This window comes from Photinus pyralis, unplaced genomic scaffold (assembly GCF_008802855.1).
Source record: "Photinus pyralis isolate 1611_PpyrPB1 unplaced genomic scaffold, Ppyr1.3 Ppyr1.4_LG7, whole genome shotgun sequence".
NCBI classification, from domain to species: domain Eukaryota; kingdom Metazoa; phylum Arthropoda; class Insecta; order Coleoptera; family Lampyridae; genus Photinus; species Photinus pyralis.
Genome location: NW_022170738.1, coordinates 20,795,944 through 20,804,900, shown reverse-complemented (window position 1 = coordinate 20,804,900; position 8,957 = coordinate 20,795,944).

Sequence of the window (8,957 nt, the reverse complement as noted above, 5' to 3'; positions counted from 1 at the left end):
TGCGGCATTGGTCATTTCGCAAAATGCCTAGGGATTTTGTAAAATGGCGGATTTCGCAGTTTGCCGGTAACATATGTACTAAACCCCCAGGTTGTACGCTAACTTCACACTACAAGAACAAGAAAATAAACTCAGCCCTGCAACTTTTAAAAATGGCTACCCTACTGGAAATAATTCCCTCCAACTAAACAGTCCCAGCTTAAATTTGAAATTGACAAGTGGCACATGATCAAACATCTGAGGCAGGGCTTCCTTACGTTACTTGTAAACAACGCTATGACCTGAAGTACAGGTAGACGGTAGTATGTAGAACAGGAACACAAAATAAAACAATATAATGGCGTAATATTATAATTCGTATTTTGAATAAATGAAAAATTGAAAATCACATACTTACCTACACAAAAACAGGTTAAAAGCAATTTACAAAACAAAGAACTGGTTAGGTTGGGGTACAACCAGGGTAGTTGTACAACAGGTGACTCTCCTTGGTGCAACAAATGCAAGATGACAATAATTACAAGGCCTGGCCAAATCAAAGTAGAATGACAAAATATGTGGAAATCAGTGATTCGCTGACTCATATATTGCACCTACATATTAAACTGTTACTGTTAGCAGAATCTCCCTTCTTGTCAGTGGCATCGGCATCCAAGCCTACAGTTGAGAGTCCTGGTCAATCACAGCATTAGGTGTGATAACTTATTTGGTTACTGAAACCTAATGAAAAACACAATGGCCCGTATAAACAAAAGTAAGCAAATGCTTAGTGTGCGTTTACAATGAACGTATACGTAAGAAATACATAAGACGTAAAAATTTCGCAAAGTTGAACTGTATAGAAACATACGAAGGTGTTCACAATGAACGTAATTTTTACGTACGTACATATGTCTTGCGCATAGTCGCAAAGGTTGAAAATGTTTCCAAGTTACGTAAGGTCAAATATCATACTACTTGTAGTATGATCTTTGGTTTATGGTTTATTGTAAACAGCGAAGTAAATTTACGGAAACGATGCGGATATGTACGAGTTACGGTTTATGAAATATTTACGTATGCGTTCATTGTAAACGCACACTTATACTTGAAAAATTCAAAGTAAATACTCGTAAGTGCTCCTTCGCACTGGGCGACTTGCTGCTAAGCAGAAGGACAGGACGCAGTACAACGCTGATAAACAAACCAGTATAAAGGGGCACTTACGAGTATTTACTTTGAATTTTGCAAGTATAAGCAAATATTGTTATAGGTAGTATCTTACCAAGGGCAATGCTGTGGGTTGAATTGATATTGAAGCAAATTTTCGTGTGGCGGCCTTTTTCTTGGTTTCCGTCAGCCATTTGCATTTTCGGCCGTGGGTAATTCTAGTGGCGTACTACCGACCTCCATTGTACTACCATTGAATTATTGTATAATCAATGGTTCTGCCAATGGTGACGCCTTTTCTTTCACTCTTTTATAACCTCCTTTTTATCCATTTCCGTCGCGTGGTTTTTTCCCTTCTTATTTTTTACTCGAAGCTCGAAACGCAGGATAGCCACGTCTTCAACCGTTTCTGTTTGTCGACTAAGCACATATACATTGGTATATACAGGATGGAATCCTACACATTTTTTACTCCTGACTCCTGTTAGTAGTTTCTCTTTTACTTCATCTGCCACAGTCTCAATTTTCTGCAATTTGGTTTGCTAAACTTCCTATTTGTTGAGACGAACATCCAAGATGCACTTATTATTATTAATGAGATCGTCAATCTATCTTCAGTCGCAGTCCTCTTCAGTATCATCATAGGGATTATATCATCACTTTGGATACTATAAGATGTATGATAATCGGAAGCTTACTGCCACTTAGGCAACCAATCATACACTATCTAAAATGGCGATTTGAAGCAGGGGTTGGAACCCATATGAAATACAGGTTCTGCAGTTCCGCACTATTTCTGTAGAATTATTTTGTAAGGCTTCCGGTATCGGTCCGGTTCTGCGGCTTCTGTAATTTTTGGTTCCGGTTCCGGTTCCAATCTCTTTTTTTCAGTTTTTAAGGGTTCCAACATAAATAAGTAAAAGTATTATTAAACAATATTAATTATAGAAAATACACAAAATTAATGTATGTACCGGGTGACCCAATAAGACAGTTCCTGGGCTATATCTCGGGAACCGTTCGTCGTATGACTTAGAGGTAAAAAAATTATTGGGTAAATCGGTCATGAAAAATCGCTGGAAAATATTTTCAAGTTCTAAAAATGACCACCAAAGGGCGTAACGGCTATCTTAAATTTTAAAATTGCATTTTCTTTAAATTTGGGATAATAAACTACAAATTTTTGTTTCACATTTTTAAAGAGTACCAATTTATTATTTTCGTAAAAAAAACTTTCTGATATATTGTTTAATGATTTATATTTTTTAGACTCACAATTGCCTCTTTAACATCTTATTCATTTTGTAGCTAAATTTTTAATAGTTTTAGGAAATTTACCGCGCGATCCTTGCCCTTCAAAGATCCATTAATCTCATTTTTCCAATATTTGAGGTTAGGAACGAGATTTTGAAAAACGGTTTTCACTTGCCTCTTTTTCATAAAGAAAAAAGTCACATCATTCCATTTGATTTTTTTAGAATTTTGGGTCATGGTGTCAAAACCAGCCCCCTGGCGGAGAAGGATTCAACTTAATTAACTATATTTTGGCTGATTCTTATTTCCTAAGGAATGCTCTTTTCAACGATACCAAATTTGTTAAAATCGGTCAAACCGTTAAGAAGTTAAAGCAGGTTACTGCAAAAACAATTGAACGCCCCACACCATTTTTGTTTTTGAAATAACAGTTTTTTTACGAAAATGATAGATAAACGGGTTCTTTTTAAAAATGTGGAAAAAAAATTTTTAGTTTATTATGCCAAATTTAAAGAAAATGCAATTTTAAAATTTAAGATAGCAGAGAGGTACTACATTCATACATATCGCATTAAACCATCGGTCGCATATTTTGCTAACTAACATACACTTACACCAACATACACTTACCTAAGCTATTAATACATTTGTTTATTCATTTAATGAATAAAAAATATTAATACTTACATAATACCTAAACTATAATGTTTTATGTGTGCGAGGTTTTGTTGAACTGTAGAGGTAGACGGGGCCTATTCTCTAACGCATAACGATGTTGTTACATAGCGAATATCGTTCGGCAACGATTTTCTCTATTCTGTATGACATATAACATATGGCAGTGATACGGCATATACCTGTCGTTCAAGATCAAATCGTTACCATTACCAAAGATCATACTACTTTGCCATTACGATATCGTTTGTTAACGACAATATACAGAATAGACCCCTTGGGCGTTAGACGTTAAGAAACGAGCGGCTGCACACTGCACAGAGAGTAGGTAACTGCGGTGATGTTGGGGACATGCACATTTTTGTTTCACCCTGACAAAAATATAACCTCATTTTAGCTTTACGCGTCTGTATCATAGACGTATGAGTTCATAGCCCATACTTAGGTCTATTATAATTATTAAAAAAAAACTCTTTCAAAATATATGGACTAGCCCGACTAAGTATACTATTTCGCAAAATCTAATTTGTGCAAGGATATACATGTAGTAGCTCAAAACTGTACAAATGTGATAGATCAATGGGGCCGCGCAAAACAGTTAACGAAAATAACGTTAAAAAGAGCAAAAGTGCTACAATCTACACTGCGCAATTTTATTACAGATCATATAATGTCCATATAGTTCATTTACCTACTTGTACTATACTTAGTAGTCAAATAATAGGAAAACTAGATGTTTTATGGTGTTAAAAAATTCGCACCCACGGACAATGGATATGCAACCCTATTACACTTTGCGATCAGAGACGTACCTACCTACCTACATTTCAAGATACGAGGTAGCAAAAACATGATCACAAAGCGTTTCGTAGAGAAACACATTTTTTCTATTTCGGTGTCACAATGATGATTTTGTACAACTGTTTTCGCCCTAAAACAGTTGTACAAAGACAGTGATTATAGTCGTTTTTTTTGGTAACTCATCTCTAAAGTTGGCAGTTACTAGTTAGTACAAGTAGGTACTTCGTTGGGTACTTCCACAGCCGTCTATAATTACAAGCCATGCTGAGAAGTTTGGCAACGTTGTTCGAAAGTGAATCGGTGGGCCGATGTAAGTTTTAATGGCGTCTTGTTGCTCTTGAAAAATGGCATTTTCCTCTCCCCTGTGTTTCGCCTTGGCGGTTTTAATATAGAAGAAAGATACTTAGGCAGCTTACATATATTTTTTTCATTTACAAAAATGGATAATAACATTTTTATTTGACTTTAAAATTCGGAACGCTGTAAATTGGTAACTGCATCATAATGTGTTTTCCATCGAGATCTCCGAAATTGATGAACTTCTGTCGAAAGAGGTCGAGGTGAAGCACACGTTTGAGCACTTAATTTCGGTAAAAGGACAGTAAATCACTGCGCATCAGCGAGGTTATATCAACGATCAGGTGTGATTTGGAATGGCAGACTTTAAGCCAGTCGCTACTCCAGTGGGTCTAGGTACGAAGCTTTTAAAGAGGGGAGCCCCATAGGCTTCAAATTCCCGTACCATAAACTCTTGGGAATAAGTTGAAAGGTGCCTTCAGAAAATCGACTTGACATGTCCGTGCTAGAATACCTGAAATACAAACTAATTGTGTTTTTTCACGATAAACACTTACCGTACTTACGTACCAGGTAGTGTGTAGGTCATATTTGAGCTTCTTACAGGTACTTTGAACAAATAAAAGTGCTTGTAAAGGGTTCAGTAAGGAGTAGCCTGCTTTAGAGGTTATGACAACAAATCGATATATTTCGTCTAGCAACTTACCTGAATAATAACTTCTGTTCATTCCGTACGGAGTAACACACATTGTCGCAAACTCGCTCTGTTAAAACAGGTAAATTGGAATCTTACACCCAAAACACATATAATACACCCAAAATCTGTCAAGTTGAATTAGGAAATCGGCCTACCATGCAGTGTTGCCATAATTCTCAGCACGGCTTGTAATTATAGACGGCTGTGGTACTTCCATGTTTGAACTTCAAAATGTCAGTCTTACTACGCTGCCAACCTAAAACTTAACGGCATAAAAAGTGTTCCCAACATAAAACATGTTAGTTCTAATGTTCCCTATAGTTTCTGATAATGATTTTTTTAATTAAATTAAAGCACCGAAATAGAAAAAATAGTATGAAAAACGCGTGTTACAATGCTTTATTGTAATACTCCTATCTTGCGGACACTCGTGGCTACGCTTCGCGTCGCCACTCGTGCCACAAGATAGTCGTATTACAATAGATCGCATTGTAACACCTGTCTTTCAATATACTATTTTTAATCAGTCAATTTTGCATTAACAATAATATGTATTTCTATTACCCGATTATCAATTATGGATATTTTTTTGGTGAAGACAGAATTTTTGTTTAATAAAGTTAATTTGATATTGTAGGGGGTCCTGCTTACTAATACAATAATCAATAACAATATTCAATAATGTTTATTATATAAAATCATATATATAAGAGATATATATGTATAAAATGCGGGGAACTGAACCACACAATGTGACTAATACAACACAATTCCATCAAACTGAATATAGTCAACCTCCTGCATGCCAACTTAAAAATACATTCTACCAACTATACATAAGTACCAACTTAAACTAAAGGCGCGTAATTTCAAAATTCAAATCTTAGTTACTACAGCTCGGCCGATCCTGACGATAAGTTGTCCTCAACTTCGACAGAATGATTTTCACCCTCAGAATCGCTCGCACTTTCACAATTGTTATGCATCCAATGTTTTAAACGTGACGGGTCAAAAATACCTTCAAAAGGAATTCGGGTAACTTGAAATCCTTCAATATCCTTAATCAAGTAACGGTCATTTGGTAATATTTTTTGAACAACATAGGGGCCTTTATATTTAGGTAGCAGCTTTTTATTAATGCCAGGTTCAGTTATGGTATTTTTAATAACAACATAATCGCCCACTTTAAAACTCTTTGGGTTTTTCCGTCTACTATCATAATATGATTTATTATAATCTTGTACTTTGGTATTTTGTATTTGAGCCCTTGTCCTCACATCAGCCAGTGATACTAAACTTTCATTAAGATAATTATTATTTTGCAGATACTCCTTAATATTATCGTTAACATTACCTCTTTGATTTATCCCAAATAATAAAACGGAAGGACTAACCCCTACTGATCTACATAGTGTATTGTTAATTGAAAATTCAACATCATTTAGTACTTGGTCCCATTCTAATTTTTCAGATAACTTAGATATCATAGGTGTTAAATATCGATTTACCCGCTCGACTTGCCCGTTAGCTTGCGGAGCAGATGTCGCTATAAGTACTAAAATAACATCTCTAGAATCGACAAACTCTTTAAATTGTTGAGATCTAAAACAACTGCCTCGATCTGATATAATTCGGCGTGGAGCACTATAATATCTAAAATAGGTAAGTAGATGAGAAATAACTTCACTAGCATTTGTTGTTCGTGAAGGGAATAACTTAACAAATTTTGTGAATGAATCAATTACGACAAGAATAAATTTATTTCGTCTTTTAGTTGTTGCAAGTGGACCATAATGATCAATATTTAATGTATCGAATGGTTTATTGCCTTTATCAATATTATGCAATTTCCCTTCTTGTTTCCCCTGCGGCACGGAAAACGTTATGCATTTCAAACAATTGGAAATATAGTGCTCAACACATTTTTTTAAGTTAGGGAACCAATAAGTTCGCTTAATTAATTCCACGGTCTTATCAGTACCAAAGTGACCTACGTCATCATGGCATGTTCTTATAACATTTTGCTGCATGGCTTCTGGGACATAGAATAAAAGCCCATCTTTAGCCTTTCTATACACCAATCCATCCCGTAATTCAAAAAATGAACTTTCACTTTCCTCTAAACTATTCCTAATTTTCGTTATGTTACGATCTTGAGTCTGTTTCAAGCCTAACACATACTCAAAACTATTTTCTTGTATGATAAGAATATTTTGAGCTCTGCTCAATGCATCGACATGTCGCATTCGAGAATTTTCTCGATGTTCGACTTCATAATTAAAATCAGAAAAATATAGTGCCCACCTACTAATCCTAGGATTTATATCTTTCTTTGCTAAAGCCAATTTTAGAGAATTGCAATCGGTTACAATTTTGAATTTAATTCCATGCAAATAAACACGAAATCTTTCTAAAGCATACTTAACTGCAAGTGTTTCGAGTTCATAACTATGGTACCTTGACTCGGTATCAGTTGTTCGTCGGCTATAATAAAAAACAGGATGAAATTTATTATCTTCAACCTGGCGTTGGAGAAGAATTGCTCCGAAACCTAATGAACTTGCATCGCAATGCAGCTCTGTTTCTGTCTTGGGAGAATAAATCGACAAAAGCGGCAATTCAGAAAGCTTCTGTTTCAATTTCTCAAAGGCCTGTAATTCTACCGATCCCCATTGAAATTGTATATTTTTTTGAATAAGTGCATATAAGGGTCTAGCCAAAAGTGCAAAATCTTTGACAAATCTTCTAAAGTAAGACACTAGTCCTACAAATCTGTGAACTTCGTGACAATTTTTCGGCAATGGGTAGTTAATTACCGCTTGCACATTTTCAGGGTTAGGACGAATGCCCTCACCGTCTACCAAATATCCTAGATATACTATCTGTTTTTGCATGAACTTACATTTATCCAATCTAATCTCTAACAAATTTCTCACCATCAAGTCAAACACCTCTTTTAAAATTTGAAGATGTTCTTCAATTTCATTAGTGGCTATGAGCAAGTCATCAAAATAAATCAGAATTTTACCTTCACGTAACATATTGGCAAATATTATATTAATAAATCTTTGAAATACATGAGGTGCAGTGCAAATACCAAATGGCATACGTAAAAATTCATATTGGCCAAATGGCGTAACAAAAGAAGTATAACGTACACAGTCTGGGGCAATTTTCACATGGTAAAATCCATTTTTAAGATCTAACGAAGTAAAATAACGTTTGTCCCTCAACGCATCCAAATGATCGTCAATCAGTGGTAAGGGAAAATGATCCCGTACAATTAACTTATTTAACTCTCTGTAATCTACACACATGCGGATCTCGCCCGATTTTTTCCTTACTAATACAATAGGACTACAAAAATCAGAGTGACTAGGTTGAATCACATTCTTGTTCAATAAATCATCAATAATGTTTCTAACTTCACCCTTCTCTACGTGAGACAATCTACGTGGATTAAAATAAAATGGTTGCTCACTTTTCAAAGTAATACGCATCTCATAATCGGTCTCAGGAGAAGATGGTATGAGTGCATTTTTGTAACAATTATTGTACAGTGAAACAACGTCCTCTTTAATCTTATGATCTATGGTGTCATCAATAATAATATCAGGTTCTAACAGTAAAGTAGTTTGTTTGTTACAGGGAATGTCAGGTTTTACATTTGAATCACATTCACTTACATTATCACTTATATCAATTTGTAGAATCTCATTACATGCATCATCTACCATTTTACTTTCCTTTGCAGAGCCTTCAAAATTATTAATCAAACGAATTGGGGTTTTAGATAGCGTAATAAAATCTCTACCAACAATAGCAGGCACATTCATAGTATCATCACCTACGACATAAATCTTAAGGGGCAATTTCTCTTGGTTTACAATCACGGTTTGAGTAAATACTCCTACAATGGTTACTTTTGAATTGTTAATTCCAAAGTAATTATCACATTCAATATCAGTTGTATAACAATAAGCAGGTAAGTACATACTTTTTACAAAACTAATAGGGCTACCTGTATCTAACATGGCGTCCAAAGACAATGATGATTGAGTTGCATCCTCTCCATACTTCAATT